This window comes from Grammomys surdaster, unplaced genomic scaffold (genome assembly GCF_004785775.1).
Source record: "Grammomys surdaster isolate TR1022 unplaced genomic scaffold, NIH_TR_1.0 213, whole genome shotgun sequence".
NCBI lineage: Eukaryota > Metazoa > Chordata > Mammalia > Rodentia > Muridae > Grammomys > Grammomys surdaster.
This window is the reverse complement of record NW_021604658.1, coordinates 4,822,701-4,829,436: the sequence shown is the minus strand read 5'-3', so window position 1 is coordinate 4,829,436 and position 6,736 is coordinate 4,822,701.

The window sequence follows — 6,736 nt, the reverse complement described above, 5'->3', positions numbered from 1 at the left end:
CAGCAAGCAAGCGAAGGGGGAACAAGCTGCTGGCCGAGCCGAGGATCACAGTCCTGCCTCAACGTCATCCGGAGGGCGGAACCAGGCAGAAGCAGACGCTGGGCTGAGCGGCTGCGCTCTGGTACTCAGTACGGGGGTCCAGACACGAACAATCGATTCCCGAGCCAAAAGAGCGGGAGTGCGCCAAAGCTGCGCAAGAGTAGTAAACGACTGGTCCAGGGGAAAGATTGAGTGTGCCGCCTGCTTTCTTCTTTCTAACTTTACAAAGCTTCCTCCTCTCTGGCAGGTCAGGCAGGGCGCAGGGAAATACAATGTGGGGCTCGCGGGGATGAGACACATCCTACAGTCAGGAGCAGGTAGCCAATCTGACATTTGAGGCCACCAGGCTCGACTGAACCTAATTTTAGCCACTCACATTACTCAGAAAGAAACTGAGACCCAAAGAGAAGCGAAGTAACTTTTCCAAGTGACACAAGCCTTCAGGCCTCCTCCCTCGGCCTTGCGCCTTAAGCGGGGCTCGCTGGAGCAGTCTGTTTTCCCACACTCAGTGAAAAACTGCCTGCAAGTAGCGATTCCTCCGCTGGAGGCGTCACTCGCCCGCCCGCTAGCGCTGCAGTTTTAAGAAGTGAGAGTCCAGAACTAATGCATTCGGAGAAAGAAATTAAAAATCTGGGGAACATAGTCTGTCACTGTTCAATTGTTCAAAGTATGGGTTTGGAGGAATATCCGTTCTTCCAAGGAGAAGCACTCCGTAGAAATTTCATCAGGGTATTTGTGCAAGGATCATCATTGTTGATTGTAGTGACGAGATTTAAAAAAACAAACAAACCAAAAAACAAACAAGCAAAAAACACATCGGGCTGGAGAGAGAGCTCAACAAGTTAAGAACACAGGACCCAGATTCGAGTTCTAGCACCTACAGGGTGACTTATAACCAGCTGTCACTCCAGTTCCCGGGGATTTGATGTCCTCTTCTGAACTCTGCAGGCACCAGACATATACATAGTGTACAAACTTACATGCACGCAAAATATTGATACACATAAAATTAATTAAAATTCATCATATGATCGGGTGGTGGTGGCTCATACCTTTAATCCCAGAACTCAGAAGGCAGAGGCAGGTAATCTCTGACTTTGAAGCCAGTCTGGTGTACAGATAGAGTTCCAGGACAGCCAGAAAAATGCTGTCTAGGAAAAAAAAAAAAAGAACAGCAACAACAAAAAGATATCTCATCAAATAAAAAGTAGTACAGGATGTGGTAGCACGAGCCTTTAATCCCAGCACTTGAGATGTAGGCAGATATCTGTAAATTAGAGGCCAGCATGACCTACATGGTGAGTTCCAGAAAAGCCAAGGCTATGTAGAGAGAGACCCTCTCTCAAAATAAATAAATCAGTGGCTGGAAAATTAGGGTTTGTGCATTCTATGAAACCCTATGCACCTAGTAAAATTAACAAGGTAGGACCATCTGTATTTACCTACCTAGATTAATGTCCATGGCTTGTGGTTAAATGAAACACTGCAGAAATACTTGGGTGGGAACTCTGTAAGAGGGAAAAACGAAAACATCCACAGGTGCCAGTGTTTGTGTAGGAGGAGTAAATCTGGGACTGTGAACTTCAGTTATCCCCAAGGACAAAAATGCAAGGGTGAATTCAAGGTTGTGTCCCCCATCCCCTTTATTCTAGTCTCAGAGTTTGCCTTGTAGAGAGTTTGTATTCATATGTAAACTCTTGCCCCAATGGATGTTTTGAATCACACACGGGGTCTCCAAGGAGCCCATTATCTTTCTTTGTCCTTAGGAAAGAGCATTAAGTCTTGTCAAAATCCTCCCACTCTAAGCGAGGCCCCAGAAAGGAAGGCAGCGAAAGTTTTCAGAGAGGTTGCTACTTTTGTTATCTCACTGATAACTCTGCCCACCCACAGGGTAGCTATTATCATCCTCATTATGGATGAGAAAGCAAAGCCACAGGAACTTAAGTACCTCTGTCTGATATGCAACTGATTGAACTCAGCCCAACCTGGGCACTTTCTCACAATGCCACCTTAACTAGCCTAAAACACCTTAACTTAAACTAACTAAACTAAACTTAACTTAACTAAACTTAAACTTAACTAAAAATGCCACCTTAACTAGCCTAAAGCAGAAGGCTGGGGAGATGAAAAGTTTTAACAAAACTGGCCTCTGTAGGCAGGAGATGCAATGATCGAGGCCTGGCCTGAGACGTAGGCGTCTCTGCTACCTCAAGATTCCGAAACAGAGTCTGGAGAGGTGGCAAAGCTGTTGTTACCTGCATATATTGCTCTTTCAGAGAACCTGAGTTCAGTTCCTAGCATGACAAGAGCCTGTAACTCCAACTCCAGGGAGAGCTGATGCCTCTGGAGTTGATGGGCACCAGCAGTGCTTGCACTACACACACAGTGGGGGGGGGGGAGTAAAAAAATAAAACAATTCATCCAGGTGGTGGTAGAGCACGACTTTAATTCCAGCACTTGGGAGGCAGAGGCAGGTGGATTTGAGGCTAGCCTGGTCTACAGAACGATTTCCCAATAGTCAGCGAATACACAGAGAAAACCTGTCTCAGGAAAAAAAATGTATGTATGTATGTATGTATGTATAGTATAATATATGTATATATTGATATATATTAAGTATATCATATATTAAATATAAATATATATTTATTTTTTTTAAAAAAGATGTGTGTCTTCAAGTCCACTACCTATAAACCAGAACCATATGTGTAATCTAAAAATGAAGAAAGAAAAGAGACTCTGACCCCTAGGTCAGCTGTGAAGGCTCAAGGTCCTAGTTCCTGAGGTCAGCTCTAGGGAATAAACATGCTTCTAGCTAAATATAACCTTCCCAGCCCTCAACAACTTTCTAAATCTGTCTGTTAGAGCTATCTGCTGGCCTTGCCTAAAGTCATACTTCCCTTCTCCCTCCAAGGCCTACTCTCGTAAGCTAGCACAGACCATGATGGGAAAGAATTGGAAAGGTTTATTCTAAGTTCATGGAGGAAAATCAAAGATGAAACTTCTCAATTCAGAAAAAATTACAAGTGTGTGTGTGTGTGTGTGTGTGTGTGTGTGTGTGTGTGTGTGTAAATTATCTTGGAGCAGTCCATCTTGAGCCTTTGAAACTTTCCATGCCATTTTTAATCCTTTCTGTAACAGAGAGAAAAGAATGTTGGTGGGCAGAGAGGAGGACTCGGGGATGTGGGGACTTGGCTGATCAGAAGTCCACACCCAAGATACCCAAGACATCTTCACTCGTAACACAAGATGAAGTTGTTGGGTAGCTGTGAATAGAAAGGCTGAAAGATTAGGCTGAAAGCGATGGGCTAGGGTACACAGTAAGTGCTGGCCAGCAACTGGCCTATGGAGGTGTCACTGTTATGAGGTCATCTGGGAGTGCAGCTGATGGCATCCCACAGATAGCCTTGTGGGAGATGCGGTGAGCCTAGCACCTCACTTGCAAGTACTTTACTGCTAAGTCCAACCTACCCCTTCCCTCTTCTCACGTTTTACTTAGGCAAGATCTAAGTTGCCCAGGCTGGCCTTATACTCGTGATCCCTCTAGTTTAGCCTCTAGAGTAGCTTGAATTGCAAGCCTTTACAAGACCTGAAATTGTTTTTTTTTTCCCCCTTGAAAAGTGATCCATTCTTTCCACTTAGCACTTAAACACAAGCTCTCGCCTGACTCTACAAGAGCAGTGTGTGTTCTAATAAACCATCTCTTCCGCCCTTTGCTTGTTTTTGCTGTTGTTGCTGCTGTTGTTTGTTTATAGACAGTCTCTATAGCCTGGCTGGCCTGGAACTTTAGAAATCTACCTGCATCTGCCTCCCCAGTGCTGGCATTAAAGGCGTGTGCCACCGTGCTGGTTGCGCTGGTGGTTTATTGAAATGGGCTGCGTCTAGAAATCCAGTTCTGTTGGTAGAGTGCTTGTGTAGTTCGCACAAAGCACAGCATCAAATGGAACAGAACATGATGGTGCGTAACAGTCATCCCAGGTCTCCAGAGGCAGAAGCGAGAGAATCAGAAGCCAAAGCGACTTTGAGGCCATGCTAGGCTATTTACGTCCCTGTCTTGGGACTAGGAGGGGACAATCTCACTACACAGTCTTATGTACACCGTGGCTTTAAACTCACTCTGTAGCCCAGGCTGCCCTCAAACATTCTGGAATTCTCTGACCTCTGTCTCCCTCTGTAGTGGTATTACAGGCACACACCATCACGTCGGTTGGTGCTGGGTATTTCTGTAGTGTGGTTCTTTACTTTGTAGTTGTCTGGCATCTCCCTTCGTCTTCACATGGTCTTTTCTCAGTAAGGAAAGATACGTGTGTTTTAATCTCATATGAGGACACCAGTGATATTGGATTAAGGCCCACCATTATCTGCTTGGCTCAAAACAATTGCTGCTTTAAAGACACAGTCTCGGGGACTTAGGGTCAGAACTTCTCTCTATGAACTGAATGAAGAAGAGGCGGTTCAGCCCATAGCATTGGTTAGCAAGAACTGAACACTCCCATTTGCCGGTTTATCATAGCTACATTCTGCTCCCCTTCATCTTACCCTGCACTGCAGGAGCCTGGCTTCTGTATGTGGGGTATGTCCACCATCTCCTCACTCTCTCTTTCCAGCTAGATTCTAGTTGAAAGCACTGGCAGGAAGTAGAAGGAAGGAGTGTGGAGGTGAGCTTTGTCCCACCTCCTCCTCCATTCCTGCACACTCTGAGAACGTAAGGTCTCATAGCCTACCCTGAGCCACTCAGCACAGCTATACCTCAGACCAGGCTCAGCTCACTGAACTGTGCTCTTGGTGTCCCGTCTACATACCCATCCCCACATGGCTTCCACATATTCCGCCAACGTCTGTGTAAATAGTGTCCCTGCTGAAGAAGTGCATGGGAATTTGTCAGACAAGAGAACACTGGAAATGTCGGCCTCTTGTCGAAATCATGAGAACTTCTAGCCTTGTGGGCTGGAGAGCTGGGTTCACGGGGTACTTAGGCAATTGCTTCATTTAAATATTAAAAAATTATGAGAGGTGTAGACGCCAGAAGACAACCCATGGACGTTGGTTCTCTACTTTCTCTGTGTAGAGCCCAAGGTTGAATTCAGGTGTCCCAGCTTGACATCAAGTGTCCTTACCTGCTGAACCATCTCCTTGGCCCCAGCAATTGCTTTAAATTGGAGGAAAGAAATAGTATGTATTCATACACAGTATAAGAATTATAGAGTTGCACAGCATGGACTACGTAATGTGTTCTAGACCAGATCAACTTGGACTGCAGAAAGAGACCTTATTTTAACACACACACACACACACACACACACACACACACACACACATACACACACACACACTTTTCTACTGAATGGGTCTTAGGAGAGAAGGGCACAAGGCAGGGAAGGGAGTGTGTGGTCCCTTTGCTCTTCTCCAGGCTCTGCTTTCCTTTCTAGCTAAGCATGCCCTCTAGGATGCCCATGTCTGCAGCCCCCACCACACCCAGCCACACGGGGTTAGTGCCCCAACTTAGCCTTTCCTTCTCAGTTCTGTCTGTTTACTTGTCTGAGTCTATCTCCCTGGGGTCTCTTTCAGGATAGGAACTGGGCCTGTCTCTACCCACACCCAGCCACTGGTTCTTAGTGAGTTTTCTAGTGAACAGCATGGATAAATAAAGCCAAGTCAGGACAAATGAGGCTGTAGTGACCACAGGCCACTAATGCCTGCCTGCCTGCCTGCACACATCTGGCATGGCCACCTGAGCCCTTTGAGGCCTTGTAGGACACACTGTCTGTGTGGAGATAGTCTCCTACCTCACCATGCATTGAGTGTGTCCTTTCCTTTTACCTGTGGATGTCCACTGCCTCAGCAATGAATAAATATTTTTTTTTATAATCCTCTAGGGCTTTCGCTATGTTTTCTGTAAAATGGATTTAATCATAGCACCTAACAGAAAGCCTGTTTTCTGTGAGTGTCAGTGCCTGCTTGGAATCTCAGCACTTGGAAGGTAGGGGCAGAAGGATCTCAAGTTCAGAACAGTCTGGACTACAGAGTGAGAGCCTGTCTCGGGGCAGGGCTTGAAAGAGTCTTGTTGAGAAGAGGCAGTGCGTTAACGCTGCAAAGCACTTGTGCAGTGAACAAAACTAGCGATGGTTTCTGCAGACGCCACACTTAGGAGCAGAGCATTCCACAGAGAAATCACATCTACCAGTTCACAAGATTTTCTCAGCCGCCTCCAGTGATTGCCCTGAAGAAGATGCCAACACAGACAAAGGAGAGAGAGACACTTTGTGCCTGTAACTGACCTGGAGGTGTGTGACTTTTTCTCCTCTCCACAACCAAGGAAAGAGAAGTGAGCTGAGCCCAAGTGTCATTCCATTGGAGTTTATGCTAATTAGACACACTCTGAGGGTTTTCGTGGCAGATATTTTGGGGCACATGAATCTGGGGGCGGGGAAGCTCCTAAGGAATTTGAGAAGGCAGATTTAGGTTGGTCTGGATTGGGGTCTTGAGCTGCATTTCTAACAAGCTTCTGGCTTGGTGACAGCCAGTCTGCAAATAGAGTAATCAGCTTTCTCAAGCTTATAGTGAAAATTTGAATGGACTTTCTTGGTTCTAGCGTGGAGAGTTCTGCATCCAGGGTGCATTTTGAATGACAAGCAAGGAAGGCTTCTGCAGACTTCAAACTGAGCTTCACAATGGCTCATGCTACAGTCCCTGGAAT